Here is a 19,780-nt window from a genome sequence, read left to right on the forward strand (position 1 = left end):
CAACACATGTACAACACGGTAAAGAGCCTTGCATAGAAGGCATCTTCAAATTTGAGGTAGAATTGGACCCAACATTGAGGGAAGGGTGCACCACACTGCAGAACAGCACTGTTGTTTTAAGAAAGGCACTCCAGTACAGCTTCATTTCCAGTTGTGTACCAGGATCCTCATGCATGAAATCCAGCCATGAATAAAAAATGCCATCTACTACTCTGAGAGTCCAAGTTGAGTGTCCGTACACTCAAGGCATGCAATCTTAAAAAACAAAACCAAAAACCAACCTACTCCTGACATAATGCATCTTAAATGACTAAATATATTAAGATGGCAGTTCCAGCAAAAGCAACATCTTGCTGTGCAAAGGCCAGCTGCCATTTAAAAAGCACTATATAAACTCTTTTAAGTATTCTTTTGGGATTGGGTTCTTTCAGGTTCTTTCTCTCATGTGGGATGTTTTGCGGTCTTAGTATTTTACACTTAGTAGTAACCAGGGCACATTTGCTGCCAGAGCAGCAGGCCATCCCTGCTCTCTTCCAGACCTGCTTTTCACATACTAAGCTGTCAGAATGATAGCATGACTCCTTCCTACCACCACACACATCCCTCCCCCACCTTTTTTTTTTTTTTTTTTTTTTTTGAGACAGCAGTTTCTTACTCTATCAGGGCAAGTAAATCAAGCTGGATAGAATAGCAGTTCAGTGAAGGTTTCATGATGAGCTTATTCCTCTTCATTAGCAGCAAGTGATGTGTTTGCTAATTTTATTGCTCACACGTTAGCCAAAAATGCATTTGGCTGGCATTACATTTACAATAATGCTATTTGTGTATCAAAGCATTTCTTTTCAGTGGCCACAGACACTAAGATGAGTGTTCCCATTGCTCTTCCTTCTACTATAAAGATACATACATACTGAGTTATGTATAAAAGAGGATTTTTACAAATATTCACACAGCTTGCAAATGATTTCTTACCCAAACTGGATACAAGGGACTTATAAACTGGGTATTCAGATTCAGCAAGATGACTTATGAGGTTTGCTGTCCAGGAATAAAGCCCCAAAGCACAGAAAAGAATTGTGTCAAAGACTGCAAGAGCTTTTTGCACTGCCAAAGTCAGCTGTTCCCCAGAAAGTCACATGGTACTGCAAATTTGCAATGCTTTAGTACCGTTTATTGCATTTGTCTATATCCCACTCTACAAATTGAATTTTGTATCTACTCCTGTGAACGGTGCCTCTGTCATATTTACTGAGCGCTGCCTACTTAAGGCATTACAAGTTTTCTTGTATTTCATAAGATTTTAACATGTAAAGAGTAATACTCCTGTCCTCTTCTTTTCTTGTAACTTTATATGGGTTTTTTTCAGTTTTAAACGACTTGAACTTTGAAGTGTTGTTTTAAAACCTCTTCTCCAAGGCAAGAAAAATTCAAGTAAAGACAGTAAAATTAAGTTGCCCATTCATATTCAAGGTCAAATACTAACATAATTTTCCAAACAAGGTTCAAGTGTATTCCTGATATGGCTTTTAGAAGTTTAGGAGTTTTGGCCCCCTTAATTCTTCTTTGGGGAGTACTTTAATAGTACTTTAATACAAAACCTCCAGGATATCTGGTTGGAATGCATTACCACTGAACTGTTCTTTCCTTTGAGGATTTATACCACAATGGGACCCCAACTGACATCAGGCCGTAATGCACAGTCAAAAAGTAAAAGAATATATCCAAGAAATATAGCTCCACTGTGAGACAAATGAAGGCTACTTCTCTCAGCCTCACAGCCCAACACAGCATGTCTCACGTGACTGAAGAAACATCTGGGTTTTATCTTGAGATTCCTAATATTTTTCAGTACACACACACACACACAGAATGCAAGTGTGTTGGGCAAGACAACTTGGCATATTTATTGTTCAAAGAATAGGAAGATGTAGAACTTTTACATACAATATTTTTTTTTAAATTGTTTGCATTTTTGAATTTTATGTATTAATTGTAATGCTTTCTTTTTTAAAATGCTCATTCAAAAATATAAAAAAGGCATTCAGCTTTTAACATTTTAAAATCAATATGCTCAACCTTGTAATACAATATACTCGAGCTCTGCAGCACTAGGGATCTCATTAGACATTTTCCAGAAGTCTCCATGCAGCACTTAGTTTCATTAACTCTATCAAATACACATGTATAACTACAGGTCCAAAAGTAAGAATTGTTAAATACTACTGACTGCCATTTAATGATTTTTAAGACTACAAAAATACCCCTTTGTACTAAGCGCTTTATACGACTGCTAGTCACTGCAGCTTTCTGCAGTTAAAAGATAGAACTCTCAAATCTACCAGTGCTAGAGGCAAAAAAGAAAAAGAGAAAGAAAAAAGCCCAGCTGGATAAAATATCTTAAGGTCAGGCTTTTTACATGTAAAGCAGCCGCAGCAAAATTATTCACATTCTTAGCACATAGCTGACCGGGACAAGATTCCACGGAGAGGTAAACAATTCCCCCTAAGAGAGCAGCTGCATCTTCCTCAGCTAGGGAGCTACTGGGGGGAGGGAGAAACACCCACCGGGGTCCCCAAAACTGACCAGAAAAGGGAAGAAAATGAACAACTGCTTCTGCTCCATGGTAATGCTTCACATGACCGCTCCTTTTCTGTGTTCAGTAAGAATAGAGAAGTGAATAAATAAATAAATAAAAATAAAGCCAGTTGGTAACACACACTTTGATCAATGTCCTAGAGGAACCTTGTAAGCAGACACCCAAGTCCAGCTCAACATAGAAGAGTAGGGGGAGAAATATTATACAATATTGAACAGAAAAAAAGGAATACAGTCATCTGGCTCTACTTTTATTGCATAATTATTTTCAAAAGTAACTTTTGAAAGTATAAACCCATTTCTTTATAGGTCTCTACAATATCTCTCTTAATTTGTTCTTTTTTTATCTGGTATTTCCTTAGCAGTGTCTTTGTTCAGTTCACCTCAATGTTAGTTCTGTTAGCTACTGGCCAAGTGGCACACTTTAATAGTCAAGACACGTGGTACTGAAGAAGCATCTTTCTCGCTCTGCTCCATTTACGTGCAAAGGCTGTGATATGTATTTTAGGTTCTTGTAAGAAAAGAAATCCTCTTGCAAGATCCTCCTCAATGTCATCCCCTTAACATTAGTATCTCCTCACAAACCAGCCATTAGCCATCAATGAAATCAGCCGCAGCAACATGAAAAATGACCATATCACTACCTTCAACATTCATAACTTAGTATTTACATATTATCTTCCAGCTGCAAGTGTGCCGGCAGAAAACGACTTCCACCTTGTCCCTGGCTGCCTGTCACTGCTCCCTGTGCCGGAGGTATCACCTGCTTCCCTCTTGCCTGACCGCACTGCGGTCTGCTCGCCCCCAGAGACAGCTGGGCTAGCGCAGACCTATGATTTAGCTCTTGAAACTAACTCAGCTCATTTTGACCCAAGTGAGCTAGGGTTAACTCCAGCAGCAGCTCAGCTGGGGTAGTAAGACCTGGGTGAGAGGAGGAGTAAGAAGAGACAGCACTGAGGAGCAGATGGCCGTCTCTGGAGCACAGCTGGAAGGAGGAGAACACGTGAGCGCAGGCTGAGCTTTCTCTCGGCATTTCCTCTGATGGTGGTTGACAGCCAAGGCAGCTGCCACTGCTCTCAACTTCTCTGCTCCTTTCTGTGCCCCCCGCTGTACCCCGCAATTGTGCTCGTGTCCCTCCCACCATCCCCAAAAAGTTATTTTTAACCTGGATCAGTTCCCTGATCAGTCACCACTCAGCTCTGCAAACACTGCGCTGGCACAGCTTGCGGGAATGAACCAGGGAGGAACGAGTGGAAAGACAGGCAGCTCTGGCAGCACCACCAAAAGCTGCTCTCCTGGAGCCCCAGCCCAGGAGTCTCCTCTCCTTCCTTCACACCAGCCTACAAACTTCCCAGGTGAATGGAATGTGCTTGTGATATCTCAGACCATAAGGCTTTTCTTCCCCGCCCCCCGCCATGCTGCCTTAAGAAAGTTTTTAATTGCAGTATTTTGTGTGTTGATGTCATATTAGGTTTAACAAGCTAATCCCTCCCTTACTTGTGCAGTTATCACCTAATATTTCAAGGCAACAACAGGACATTTTTCAGAAATACATTTGATCGTCTTAAAAAGATATAGCCAAGGGGAAACAGTCTTACATGACAGGCTATAAATCAACATGTTAGACAAGTAATTTTAAACCACAGGAGGAAGAAAAAAAAAATCTCACTGTATCAAGCCAATAAAAACCCTGTAACACTAACTCCAGAAGATATTGGACCTATTCCAGAACAACTATATTTCTTAGGAAAATACAGTACTTTGAACTCTAAAGAAGTCTGAACTTGATTAGACTGAAACAAAGGAGAGCAAGAAAAGCAGAGCAGAGGACATGGTTCCACTCATCCTTCCTCCACAGTTGAAGTCTGAGGACAAAGCTTGAGAAGGCTCAAGCAGATCAAGAAACCGTTCCCTTGACCAAGTATGGTGGTGCATTACACCAAGTCACTCAGTGTTGACACATTTGCTTACTAGTTCCCAGTAATCCTGGCAGTGGATCAATGTTCCTCACCTTTGTCCTTCAAGCCTTTACGCAAACTTTTAGGAGACTGTTGTTTTCCAATGCTCTCAACCGATGTCACTTGATAGGAGAACAACCAGCAATTGTTTTTCAGGTTTCATTATCATCATCATTATTATTATTGTTATTACAGCACACGCTCAGTTGCATGAATACTATTCAAAGACAGCAGTGTTTCTTCCAAGATCTTTAAGGGTGCAAAATATTAAGAAACCAATAAGAGACAAGTAATCACTTTTCTTCATTGAGCAAACATATTCTTAAAAGTAAGGTCTACAGCAAAATCACGCTGGGCAAAATTCTTCTCAAATATTTCAGATGCAGAATGAAACCTGGCCAGTGCTTTGACAGGATAACACTAGCAGTAACACGCACAACGCTGCATGGCATGAAAGGGAGGCTTCATAATATAGAGTCCCAGAAACTAAGACTCAACAATGTGCAGTACTGCACTGGTGAATGTCTCGGTTTCTGGACGAAGTAAAAAAAAATATAGTTTCTATGCACCTGTTCGACAAAGCTGCCAAAGGTAAGGATACATGTCTGGTTAGGCAGTCAAGTTCCAAGTCCCAAATTTCCCCTATGAGAACTGGGTGGAGCCAGTACTCCTACTGGTTTCTAACCTGTGTGTGTGTTGCCAAGTACTGTTAAACAGATGTCATTGCATCACACTGCACCGCAGGTTCATGAGAAGATCCGTGTTCATACTCTTTGAGCATGCCAAGTCCAAAACAAAGCTAAGCCTCCATGGTAATGGTACATGGAGACGGTCCCTGTATTTTGATGATTGAGTTCACGCTACGCCAGTAAGCTCCGAGAGGTTGCCTTGAAGGAATTTCTATAGCTCCAGTGAAAGGCTCTTTCCTCACTTCTACTGTGAATGCATCTTACTTGGGCTCCTGTCCATGTGTACGCTGCCTTGGATAATGTTGTGAGACGCAGAATTACAGATGCAATGATTCCTGAACAGCAGTGATCAAGAAGACACTCTGCTTACAAGGTTAGCATTCACTTCCTGTAACAACCATTGCAACTGTCCATTCCTTTTCTCCAAGGCATCCATCAGCTCTTAAAATTGTCAACATTATGTTTAATTATTTTTAATCAAGCTTTCCAGTATCTGCCACCACCTTCAGAGACTAACCACATGATAAGCAAGCTTAGAAGTGTCTGTATATATATACACAAGTATAGAATTATGTGCGAAAACCCAAATTTCAGCAATTTTTTTCCACAACTAAAATTTGTAGGATTTATGTTCCAGAACACCCAATATCTGAGATGTTGGAACTATCCAAAGTACTGCCATGCAAAGAAAACAGTAATATAGTCATAGTAGTTCCATATGCAGCCCATTACTTGAATGACTATAATGACTGTTGTATATAAATTTTAATAGTTTTCAACTTTCAGCTTGTCTCTGCAAAAGGGTAAAGCTAAGAATCTAGAGCAGAAGTACCCTAACCCGTAATAATCTGACAGCCTACATCTTAAATAGGATCTATATCCTAAATCCCAAATGAGCTTTCAATGAGTATTACAATGCTCCCATCTAAGCGATCTATCTGCCAAGCAACTTCTGCATTCTTTCTAACCTGAAGCGTACGGGCTGGGACATCCCAGCAGCTGCCTACTCATTTACTCCTGCTCTGAACATTTGCCCATGTTTTCAATACAACCTCAAGCTCTCCCCTTGAAGAACATTAAGTAAGCAGACAGTAAGAATGACAGAGATATCTATGCAAACAATAAAAACACTATCATTATCCTTTTATCTTCTCTGTGCTGCAACCTTCCTACATCCCTACTCTAGGAACATCAATTCAGGTTGTAATGGCTTCTGGGTAGAGACCTCATTTTTTGCAATGACGTTGCACCACACAGCTTTACTGCAATACCAATATAACAGTGGCTTTGTATTTGATTATCGCTGTACCAGAGTGATGCAAATGTGAAACCCAAGGTGAACAGTAAAATTCTTGTTAGCAATTTACACTGGTAACACAATCCATACCACACCAAGCTTTTCCCAGTTTTTAACATGCAGGTCTCAGACCAATGATCCTGTTCTGCCAGGAAAGATACCAGTATGTTTTCTTATAATGTCATTACAAATGCTTCGAAAACTCTGTGGATGCCAATATCACAATTTAGAGAAGAAAGAAGGAAAATACCAGGTATGCTTAAAATTACAGGAATATCTTAACTGGTTATTAATTATCACATATAGCTGGGTTTAACTATCCATATAATCTGAAATCCAAGCTACTGATATTAAATGGATTTGAACAGATTTCCATTTAAGGCCAAAATCTGTGCCAAAACCTAAGTCAAAGTAAATGGACTTAGCATGTGTGTGTACTGGGGTGGAACAGGAGTACTCTTTTACTGCTCAAAATAAGCAGCAAAGCTCTGGCCTGATGAAATCAATAGGAATTTTCCTGCTGATTTCAACGAGGACAGAATTTCAGCCCAAGAATCTTCATCTTCCAGGATGGTGGGGCTGGGGATACAGTCCCAGTCTAGATAGGCACAGCTGATCTGCAATCCCAAACACGCTACTATTCCCAACTTTCTCACCTCACCGCATTCTACACAGCAGTGCTCAGAGAACAGAGCCAAGTTCTACCAGAAACTCAAGATTGTACAGGCTTTTCATGTTTTGTCTTCTGACCCAAGCATCCAAGGGACCCTCTGTTGTTGCAGGTGGGGTCTGAGGAAGGAGAACACTGTTACTCAGCAGCTGATGAGATGAAAAGGCCTCCCCACCCCACCCCCAGCACTTCCTGCAATGCTCCATACACTAAAGTCATATATACCACTACAAGCTGGATCGCAGCTCAGTGCATTCCACTGCACTTTGTCACGCTTCCCTGACCGATACTATGCCAAAAATGACTAGCTTTAACAGTTCTCTGGTGAATAAAAGAGCTTTTGCAACTCTGAAACAGAGCTGAGTTTTTAATTCATGTTAAATCTGCTTTTCTGTTCTGAAGGAACATTTTTAATGCTGCCTGTAATTCCCCTTCTGTGCTTTTTTCTTACTTCTGTAGCGACTTTTGTGAAGATAAAGGGAAAATTCAAGCTGACTAATTTTTAAAAGCCTTACAGAGACCTCTAAAATATGACTGAAGTAAAAATATGAATTAGCAAAATACGAAGATGAAAAAGATCCACATCATGTTCATATAAATCTAGAAATACATGGCAATGAGCCAGAAGATTCACAAGACAGCTACCATAGAGAACAAAATCCAAAGTACAGCTGGACTATCTAAATAATCATAGAGCAACATAATCCAAGATTTGCACATTTACTGTTTATTTACTCAGTACCCAACAGAGCACAATCTTGTGGAATAATACAGACTGCCCCTGCAAACATCCCTTCTACTCAGACACTCTAAGCACTTGTAGTTACTATGCCCTAAGAAACCTTCCTTTATAATCTTTTATTAAAAACCCATGCCTACAATTACCAAAAGAACATGATTATGAGAAAACTGTAAAACTAACATTAAGTACTTAACAGAATAAAGTGCTCATTATGTCAATGCTTGGCTCCCCTCCGTAGCAGAAGAATACCAGCATGTTGCATGTCCACCCAAAAAAGGGATCCCACCTCTCTCCAAGCCAGTTAGCTTTGCCTAGCACATGAAGAACTGTTGCTGGTTCCAGCCCATTTTTGGAACAGAGGGTTTCACTATCCAACCCCATCTCCAGGCTGACCTGGAAATATGCCTGCCCTGATTGCTACTCGCGTATGGAAATAATAAAGCTATTTTTACATGAAAAGCAAATCCTTTTATTTTCCCAAAAGCACGAACAGCCATTGCAACAAGCATAGAAGACAGGCCTTTAGAACAGAGAAGGGTGTTACCTACAAATACAAAAAGCAATTAAGCCTACTGAGCAGAGCATGTGGGCAGGATGAGGGGTTAAGCATGACTTTAGACTGCAAGCACACAAAAAACACTGAAAAGAGGGAAGTGGGGAGGAGGAAAGCAAAGTAAGCTGGAGCCTTTAAATTCAATAGGCTGGGAAGGTGGGGAAGACGCCTCTCCTCCTCTGCAGTGCCTGCCAGCTAGAGCAAGCAACAGGCACTCGCTGTTGGGGGGCACTGCTGGGAACCCCATGCTGCTTTCGCTGGTGCGCAGGGAGCAGCTCTGGCTCAGGCTGCTGTTTCTTGCACACTGCCGAGCTGAAGAAATCCTAACACCCGAGTATGAACCCTCAATGAGCACGCACTGACTTTGGTCATGTAGGCAGCTTGGGGGCTGAGAGACCAAAAAAGCAGTTCAATGTCCATGATTAGGATTTTCATCCTCAAAAACTACGTCCAGTTTTCAAGGCAGATACTTCATTAGCACTAATGTTCCTCCAGTTAACCAGTTTGCTACTAATGGCTGAACTCATTGCTACCAGCTCTGTGACCTGATTGCCCTCCTCCCCAAGTAAATGCTAAACATCATCCTCTCTCCCTACGCATCCAGTTACTGCTTTTTAGCAGGGGCTCCATCTTTGTTATGCTTCCCATTTGCCCTCATGATTGTCAGTTATCACTTTCCTGTTGGAGTTCAAATCTCAGCAGTAATACCTCCTCTGTCCATTAGCTGTCATGATCTGAGAGTAAAAAAAAAAAAAAAAAAAAAAAGGGGGGGGGGGTAAAAATTAGTTCCATTGAGTGTCTTCCCAGACTGGGAAACTACAAAAACTACTGTGTGAAAGTGGCAAAACAATCTGTGGTCTAATGGCAGGTTTTTCCCCAAATTCATGGACTCAAAACTTAGTGGGCAAGGAGGGTTGATGGTGCCCTGCTAGTTAAGAGTTTTGTCTAGTGCTGGGCAATGGTCCTATTTCAAGGTAATGGGAGAGAGGCAGAGAAGGAAGTTTTATGCATAGCTGAAAGTAAGGTAACCGGCCTCCCCTAGATGCTGTGCTAATGCTACGGCTGCTGCTGTTTGGCCCATGTAGGGCAGGATGATGACTGAGTTCAAACTCCAGTAGACATGGGTGAACTTGGAAGCACAAACCCTCCTCCACAAGGCAAGAAAAAAGTTGCTCTTTGCAAAAAAACAAGGAATCCTGTTAAACACGTAGCGCTGCTATTTGGCCAAAATAGTGTTCCTGGAGATGCTAACACACAGCAGGACGTTCTGACCTTCCCAGGAATCTAGGAGAAGTCAGCTCTACCTCCAACCCCAGAGCTCTGCCACAGACTGTGCTGCAGCTCAGACCCTCCTCTGCCTCCCGAACAGAGGTGTTCCAGGCTCAGGAGGCAACAGCTCCTCCCTGGCAGTAAATCTGAGCACCCATTTTTGCGTGAGTGTAAAGCAGGGCCTGCAACAGCAAGTTCTCAACCTCCACCAGTTTCTAACACTTACGAACCACAGGGAAGTTCCTGGGAAAATGGAACTGTTTTGTTACAGAAGGTTTTACAGCACCAAAGTAGTACTGAAAAATACTTTTTCTAGGTTACTTTCATGTGGCTAAAAACCCTGAAGGTTCACTTCTCAGTAAACAGAGAGGTGGGGGGCAGGGGGAGGTACACCGACGCAGATGAAAATTCTTGTGGCTTGCTTTTGAATTTGCTGGCACTTCCCAGTGAGGTCCTGCTTTTGTAGTATGGGGAGCTAGCTCGCCACGTGCCCTGGCAGAGACTGCTGACTCTTGCCCACTTGTGAAATCCTAGGCTCTAGGTCTTTGATTTGCACTGTTGAGCACTACACCAACACCTTCTCTCCACCATTTGCATGATGTAAATTTTCACAGGTTTCACAGGTTCTTCATAAAACACCTTCAAGAGAGCACTCAATGAACTTAGTGCTTGCATTAGAGAACATAATAAAAAGATTTTCAGAATGGGAGGGATGGCCAAGGTGCAAGAAATGATCACAGGAAGGAGATGGAAGTGAGTTTCCAGCACAGCAACTGCTGGAGCACTTAAAAGAGAAATTCCACCCTGCTCCAGCACACAGCCAGCTGGTCACTACCATGTCTGGGCAGCACACATTACACAGGCAATCGGGGGATCAACTACAAGCGCAATCAAGAAATTGTTCCAGACAATCAGAAGAAACAGGCTCCAGCAAGGTGGAATGCATATCTCTGGAGAAAATTATTCAGCACTTGTTTGAAGCCAGGACAAAAACAGCCAAATATGGAGAAGATTTGTCTTGATTCAAAGATCTCATACGGCCACAAGTTTTTGTGTTTTTAATTGGGACAGCCAGAGATTTTTTCTGTTTTTGTAAACCAGGATACCCTGCACATATTAGTATTTCTAAGGTTCCACTTACATTGATTAAATTAGATTTTATACATCTTTATCAGGCTGACATCTGGCAGGAGGTGGAATGAACACAGTGACTGTGGCAAAGCTGGAAGAAAAGCGTGAATGGGACAGGACAAGTTTAAGCACAGACTATGGAGTCCTGACACTGAATGGAAGAAAAGACGCAGAAATGAAAATATATGGGGTATGCTGTCAAAGTCACATTACAGTTGCATCTGTAATTCTTTAGGATGTCACATCAAATTGAAAAAATAAGGTTGAAGTCTATAAAAGAGTTCTTTCTTAATAGTTTGCAATTATAAAAAAATTAATTCATTTAGGGTATTCAGAGGCACATGGAGAAAAGCACGTAGGAGGTGTTGAATATTAGTCATTCAAACCAATGGAGCAGAAAAAACAATGCAATAGGACAACAGGTAAAGGAAGGTATAGACTTGAATAGCCTTGAAGATATTTAAGAGTTGATACAGTGGAAGAACAAAACGAACGCAGAGAGAAGGAAGCTGCAGAGCAGCAACGATGATCTCTGAATCTGTGCTGACATTTTCTTCTGTTTTGAAATAACCCACATCCAACAGATTCATAAATGGTGGATAAAATCCAAACCTAACCATATAAAGACTTACATGGGAATAATTTTACACTGCTAGTTGTCCTACTGAAGTCAATCTCTGATGGGCAAAACTTCACTATATTATCACCTACTATCAGCAGTCTTCTTTCTAGCATTTTATGCATGTGAGGAGTAATATACTGCATCTTTGCATGCTTTGGATGAAATGGTAATTTACAAATCATGCATTACAGTCATGAAAGATATAGAAAACAGTAGCAAAATGCTTGGTCATTCAAGCAATCTACATTTAAATCTCAACATGTTTCCATTTACGTCATGTTTACATTTCTCTAAATGCATAGAAGACAGTATGTGTTGCAGTAACAGTTTCACATATGCGCGCATACACTAATAACAAAGCAGCACAGAATATAGTTATTTTCACAGGCTGTCCCTGCCATAGCTGTTACCTGATTCACAAAGTTATGGGTACGCAGCGTTCTTTGGCTTCAGCCTTCTGAAAATTATCTGACCTAGAAATAATTTTTATTTTTAAAGTATTTTCATATCCTATCCTGTCCTCTTCATCCTTCGCCTCCCTGGGGAAATATTTTTAATTGCTCGGATTCAGTTAAAATGAAGAACACAAGCTTCTCATCAAGAAGAATCCATCTCTTACACTGCAGGGAAGCAGAACGCAGCCTCAAACATTACAGTCTTGCTTACTTAGACTGAAAAAGAAATCTTCAGTGCAGTACCAAATCCTATGGATTAAGCTCTCTGCAAACAGCTGGTACCATGCAAACACTGCAGTCATCATAATACATATAAGCACACATGCATCTCTTGGGTGAAACCTAATTTCTGTGTGTCAATTTGTGTATGAGAAGTTTCTCGTGAACTGCCAGTGATAGCCCAGATGGCAGGACAAGACTTTTAGAACAAAACCCATTTTGCTGTGCTGCCACCATAGCTGGGTGACCCCATCAAGATCAGAGCTGACAGAACTACCTCAGCAGAAGCCACATGGTAACAAGGAAGACACATCAGCTGCCAAGTAACATGGAGTTGAAAATATTCCAGCAGCAACAGTATTTTGGGTGACCAGCAGCAGATGTGTAGAGCAGGCTGACAGCATGAGTTTGACTTTCACCAGGCTTTTATTTAAGCATCTTCTGAAGATTGGAAATTGGGATCCCTCTCAAGTCTGGATCATACAAGCCTGCTGCTGCTTAACACCAAAGCCCACAATGCCGCAGCAACTTCAGCCTCCATTTTGGTAATCAGAAGCATTTTTAAATTTAATTTTGGGGTTTTTTTTAAAAAGCTAGAGAATGATGAAAACCTAGAAATAAGGACCAGCATTTTCCACTCTAAGCCTCAGCTCCAAGCAACGTAAAAATGCCAGATCTAAGCTACAGTCACAATTAGGTTATGAACATAAGCAGAAAGAGTGAAAAAAGTGGAATTTATTTCTTATGCTGTACACGACTTATTTAAGGATAAGGCCAAAATTAACACAAACATCTGTAGCTTTAAGCAAACAGACAGGGGTCTGTCCCTCCTTGATTTTACTAGTATAAACTGTGTTTGTTCCAGCAGTACTTGATTGTAAAACATCTACTCTAGAGTAACTATATCCATAGTGAGGGAGCTTGCAATCCAGCCAGAATTCTTTCCTAAGTCAAATAAAGGAAAACCTGTGCCTACCCTGCTGTTCATTAAGAGAGATTTAAGAAGAAGAAGAAAAAAAAAAAAAAAGGCAATGGTGGGGAATTAATGGACATACCCAATAAATGAGAAAAACAGCAGCTGCCATCACAAAGAAAACTTGATTTAGAAATCTCTTTCATGTCTCTCATCATCTATTTTAGAGAGCATTGCATACATGCATTTGCAAGTCACAGAGACAGCCAGTACCCAAGGAAGATAGACTATATGTACTGGAGCCTGATTTATGGTAGGCTGGGGGGATACAGGGGTAACACACATGGGACATGGACATTCTGTAGGAGTCACTACCACCACAAGCAGCTGCTGAGCAGGATTTGAATGCTGTGCCCAAGGGAGCACCTACAAGCTGTGGTCTGCTCGAGAGTGACATTATCAACCTCACAACCAAAAAGCACTTCTGCTGCATTTTGTAGCACATAACCATTCACCTTCAGAGCAACAGTGGTGTGATCCTCAGTCCCTACCTCCTGGGCATGACCATGCTGGTCACTGTTTCTCCTTCCAGCAGTGGTCTGGTAAGAATTCAGCCAGCACTTTGAATACCTCCAGAAAACTGACACACAGTTGGAATACTACCGTGCTTTCAGCAAATGCAGTCACAGTAACTTCATTCTGCCCTTGGGCAAATATGACAGTATCTGGCAATGATATTTTATAAATAAAATGGAAGAAATAGTAGTTTAGTTCCCTTCAGTTTATCAGATTATATTATGCAATTGAATGCGTGGCTACATTCTTGTAATTTAAATTACTATAAACTCACATACCTGCTGACAGTGTATCTACACAGGGTAGTGATGAAATTCCCCCCCCCTTTTTTTCCTTCCCATTAACTTAGTTTCAGTTCTGCTGATCAACTGATTTAAAAATGTTCGCAAAAATTTTTCCTGTGGGTACAGCAAGAAAAAAAGTGAGGAAAAAAGGGACTGCCTTTGTAAGTTACTGTATGTATATTTGGCCATGCATTAGGGAAAAAAGATTTAAAAAAAAAAGCACTCTACACAAGCATGACACATACCTGTGTATCACATGAGAAGTAGTCATGGACTTTTATTTGCATTCTACAGATATTCAGTTAGCAGCTTTAACAAACTTTTATTTAGTTTAGCAACTATCAGAAAAGCATTCCTAGGTTGAATTAAATGAGTTCTGAATTCACATATTGGATTACATCTAAAGAATGTAACACACAAAAGCCTTACATCCAGTCCTTCTACTGAAATCTCTCTAAGTTTAAAAGCGTCATTCAATTTTTTTTGAGAAAGAAAAAAAACCACAAACACAACCAAAAAACCACCACCACCACCACCCCCCACAGAGATGCTGGTTTTCAGTCTCAGTGTAAAACCACATTGGTCCCTCTCAGATAAAAGCTAAAAAGAACAACAGAGATTTAGGCTGAGAACAACAAAAAATGCAAAAGGAACAGTTACACCCTACTACTATTGTGATATCAACTTCCTGTTATAATAATGGCAATCTTCACTTTTGGTCACAAGGGCATTTTTATTCAGAGACTGAAGTTAATGCTTATGCAGAATTTTTAGTGACTGTGATGAAGCCATTTCCTTTTTTATTAAAAAAATATATATATTAAAAAATCCATAGCTCAACCTTCTCCCGGCAGTTAAATTTTAATAAATACAATTTAAGTATCCAATGCAAGTTAATCCTGCACCCTGTTACAGCAATATATAATTTTAGACGTTTATATTAACTCCCGAGCCTCTAGAATGATGATCTGACATGAGGAATAGGGAAGCATTAGTTTAACATAACTCAAGATTCACACTTATCTACAGTTGAAGTCTGGCATCTGATTCCTGTTCTGTCATTTCAAACATAATCCTACTACAAATATGCAATTTATTCTATAGCTTGCCAAAGAAGAAAGGAGGCTAACAAGAATAAAGGACAGAATTTAAAACATACTGCAGCCTTGTTCAGTGCCACATTACTGCCCAGCTGCCAAGAAGCCACATCTTGTCACATGAAGGAGCACATGCAGTCACCTACTACTGCCAAGGAATATTTCTACCACCATGAAAATGCAAGGGAAAAGACAAAATTCTTTTTCTTTCTTCTGCAGGACAAGAACATACTCTAAGCCACACTCACACAGAACAAATCCAAGACCACCTTCCCAAATAGACTGCAGGAACTGCATCACAACACAGAGGATTTAAGGATATTCACTAAGTGTCATCAAGAAGTGACAGCAACATAGGAAGACTGGCGACGAGAAACTGGATAGAAGAGAGAGGTGTCAGCAGGTATTGGCTCAAAAGCAGTCCTCACCTCTTGCTTTCAGCCCCTGGAAAGCTATGACTCACTTTTTTTCTGAAGCAGCTAAAAACTGAATTGACTTAAGGGGCTAACTTCATGTGTATTTGTGGGAAAACATATTGCATTACATGCTTTGATGGAAGAACACTGGATGATACTGGAAGCTTCTCAGAAATGAGAAAAAGGTTGAAACCAAAAAGGTAGGTGGAGGTTAGAGAGAAAAGAAAAAAGCATAGGAAAAGGTTATGAAACAAGCTCTCAACACAGCTAGCAAAGAAGAAACAGAGTGAACAACTTACCTTCAAATGAGGGACGCAAACGAACACACAAGAGACTGTTGGCCTGAATTATCAAATCTACTTCAGCTGCTAAAATAAAATCCTTCTCCTGCATTCAGCAGTGCGTGCCCTCATTTGAAGGCCCCTTTTTTCTCCTTGTAACCCAAGAAGACTTATTTCCTCCTGACCTGCAACATAGCTTGTAATGACTCTTGCCACCTTTAACATATGTCCCACAGAATAACCTAGGCAATCTTCTAACAGCTCATTCTTCAGCCATTTTTCATTAACAAAACAATCTGGACCCAAAACACCCAGATGATGACTAAGGTCTTCATCCTGGAGGTTTTGGTAAATAGCTGGGCAAGCAGAACTCTTAACACAGGTAAAGTTTACCCAATCAAAAGACAAAATTTTGTTACAGGATAGGCCAATGTTATGAAATTGATTCTCCCATTTGCTCAGGGCTATTACAAATTTGCTGCCCTTCACCTTGAAGGCAAGCTGTCTTTTTAGACTTGTCCTCTTAACAAATACATCGCAACAGATATTTTGCTACAAGCAAAACTGCAGCCATGCATTGTCTGTTACCAAAACAAAGCTTTGCATTGTATCTGCTTTCTGTCATCGCTCCCAACGACAGGATGAAAAGTCATACTGCTTAGTAACACACTGATAGATGGCACATGGATCATATGTGAATGAACATGACCTAAAACCCTATATAGAAAAGAAAAAACAGAATAGTAATTCCACCTGCAAAACATAAAAAGGACTTTCTGCCCAAGCAGAATTTCCCTCACTCAGAGGTGCAAATATTTGTTCGAATTGAGATAAATACTGCATTCCCTATTCTCAAAGTTTCTCAAAATCAAGCGGTCGTTCCCAAATCAGGGTAGAATCTTTGCCAAATAGGTTAAATAAAAAGGATGTCATCCATGATTAAGAGATCAAAAGAATCTTGGGATGCAAGAAGGAAGATTTAAAAAAAAAAACAAACCCAGAACCAAAACCCACCCCACTTCTACAAAGTGGATTCCATGAACTCAGTGTAACACAGATGACAAGATGGTCAGCTTGATATTCTTAGACACATTACAGTACCCACAAACACCATTCCAGTTCCTTGAAAGACACTATAATTAGTGTCCAAAGGACAGATCTTCTCCTTTGGAATGTTCTGCTATTGGCACAGGTGGGGTGTACATGTTTTATTACAGAGATATTTATAAGAGCCTCTGGAAAGAACGAAGCGTAAGAACTTCCTCGCTTCACATATTCACATAGTTATTCTGTGTATTGTACATGATGCATGTTACTGGAGGTACTGGAGGTAAAAAACCCTAAACATCAGTTTTCCTTAAAGACAGCTGCCCAAACAAACTATGTCTAGAAATCTTCACCCATAAAAGGCACCCTTGATCAAAGAAAAGAAGTTTGCTTGGGGGGGGGGGGGGGGGGGGCTGACAAGTGTGTAATGTTCCACAGTTCATCTAGAACTGCTGCAGCCCACTCTAAATTACAATGTCAGTGGCTGTTTATGCTCTAAGGAAGTACAGTAAGTACAGTACAGCCCATTCAGGTTGCTGGAATGTCACTGATCATATGCTCAATTGCATCTATTCATTGGAAAAATTCAATCCATAACAGCAGCTGCATTTACCACCACACCCCAAGCGCCATCCAGTTGCCCCAGGTGATTCCAGTGGTTTACCAGCCTGCAGGACAGCCGCTCCACACTCTTGTCCCTCTGCAGTGACTGCAAGTTACACTTCTAAGCCCAAGGAGTTGTATTTACTAAAGAACAGTATATTAGCAGTGCTTTTGGCTTCAAGCTTTTGCAACAAAAAAGGTCCAGCCTTTTGCAGTCATGTTCTACAAGTTTCAAAACCATTTATGCTGCACTAATTATTTTTGATTGAAACTTGCTAATAATTACTGTTGAAAAGATGACTTAAGCAAACAACAGACAAGTTACTCCATTTGAGAAGAACTATGACTAATTATGTGGGTAATTTTGTTTTGTATCTCTTAAAAAAACAAACTTGTGTAATCCTGGCTTCCTTCAGGTCAACAGCAAAGTCTCCATTAAGTTTGGGGGGGGGCAGTTTTCACTACAAAATCATAAGGTACACAATGGCTGAAAAGAAAACTTAGTGAAAGAATGTGGGTCATTTAGAAGGACACTGGCAACTTCCTAATCAATTTTTTAAAAAAGTTTTCATATGTAACACCCATGATGACTGTAACTGAAAGACACAAGAATTTTGTATTTATTTCACGAATTACACTGCATTTTATACACTTAAGTTTACCAACCAGCTTATAACCAATTTCCTGTCTGTGTGGGTCTTTCATAGAGCAAGAATAAAGTAATAAAATGTAACAATGTCTCCTTCTTATTTAATTAAACCAATTTCAATTTTCATCTTAGAGTCACTTAGGCAGAACAGGGAGCTACAAACCCTACCTTTATGTTACCTAATAGGCAACATCTCTTGTAGCATATAAAATGGTTGTTAAAATCTAACCATGCTACAGATGTGCTACATGAGTGGAGCTAATAGGAATAATAAATATAAGTATCCTTTCCCCAGCCTCTAAAATGTATACTCCTTCCTTCTTAATTGTCAATGCTCCCCTTCACCCTTCTAAAAATCCTCATTGTGGCCTAATAAACAGACTGAAGAAGAATCCTGATCCTTGCATGGTGTCCACCAGAACAGATTACCCAGAAGGTTAGCATTACTCTCCAGTGTTCCATCCAGAACAGAACACCAAAAAGCATCAGCCCAAATCCAACTTGAAAATGGAGTTCACATAAGATCAAACTGAATAATGTTAGAGCCGTCTATTCATTCTTCACAACTTCCTAGAACGCCCACGATTAGAGCTTCTTATGACAAATTGCCAACTTCAGGACACTTGCAGCCACTGAACAGCTCATTAGTGTAGCATGAAGCAGGATCAGGAGGTGTCAGATCTTGTACTCTGCAAGCTTGCTGTAGGGGAAGGCTCAAGCAGACCATTAGCTATTCATGGACTGAAATCCTTAACCTCCAAACATTTGCTCCTGGCGTTTGGGGGGGGGACGGGACAGGGGACGTGGGGCGAGGCTTCAATGCCCATTTACCAACCTCACAGTAGGGTCAGGCCCAGAGATAAATAAAACCATCCCCAAAGAAACTGAAGCTGAGTTCACCTCTCTGTTAAATCAGAGATCTGTTAGCTGCCTACAGGACTGCCGAAGATGTCCATGCGGTAGGCATTTAAAGGCTTTGATTCACAGGCAGGGACAGGGCAGCTTGGGATGGGTGATTTACTACAAATTACATTCTGAAACAGTTCAGCATTTGATTCAAAACAGCTCAGGTACCAGGAGGAAAGGAAGAATCTAGAGGTAGTAATCAAGTCTGTCACCCTACACCATGCCATCCCCAGGACCAGATACCATTCACACCATTTCAAGAAGCTCCACTCATTCACAACGCTCCAGGACAGCCAACCTTCATATGGCCTGGACCCACACTAGGAAACCCAGCATTTTTAGCCACAAGATTCCAGTTTTGGATTCCCTGTCTGGACTCTAGCCAAATGTGATCCTGCTTATGCTTCAGTTTGAGTGTCAAACACACCTAAGGGATAGGCCCAATAATGCCATCTCCAGGCAACAAGTCACAGCTAGGGAGAAGAGCTAAATGTGAGGATGGAAGGATCATGGCCAATGGGGGGGGGGGGGGGGGGGGGGGGCAACCAAAAATGTGCAGCCAAATTTAAGGAGGTAGCAAAAATCTCCACATCAGAGTCAGAACTGGGATCATTCTCAGTGCTCTATAAGAAGTAATACCATAAAATAGCTGAAAATATTAAAAACTTTACATATATAGTGCATTACACTGCCTTTAATACCAGGACATTTTAACAGGTGCTTAGGTATTTCTGTTTTATACATTGGCTTAACTTTTCTGTGCTGTAGTATGCTCAAAGTACTTTCCAAGATTTCAGTCCAACAAGCC

General features: G+C 40.7%; 1 protein-coding gene across 2 annotated transcripts in view; it reads right to left on the bottom strand.

Annotated features, from left to right (window-relative positions):
- The window catches only part of LATS2 (large tumor suppressor kinase 2), a 51,484-nt gene that overhangs the window by 25,132 nt on the left and 6,572 nt on the right, over nucleotides 1-19,780 (bottom strand). Inside the window, exon 2 of one of the 2 annotated variants that reach the window (XM_052812371.1) lies at nucleotides 7,196-7,328. The exons of the other annotated variant lie outside the window; for it this stretch is intronic. The gene's annotated coding sequence lies outside the window, so the exon portion shown is untranslated. The remainder of the gene's footprint in view (nucleotides 1-7,195; nucleotides 7,329-19,780) is intronic. 2 annotated transcript variants of the gene reach the window in all.

The sequence above is a fragment of the Harpia harpyja genome, chromosome 17 (assembly GCF_026419915.1).
Source record: "Harpia harpyja isolate bHarHar1 chromosome 17, bHarHar1 primary haplotype, whole genome shotgun sequence".
Classification (NCBI taxonomy): domain Eukaryota; kingdom Metazoa; phylum Chordata; class Aves; order Accipitriformes; family Accipitridae; genus Harpia; species Harpia harpyja.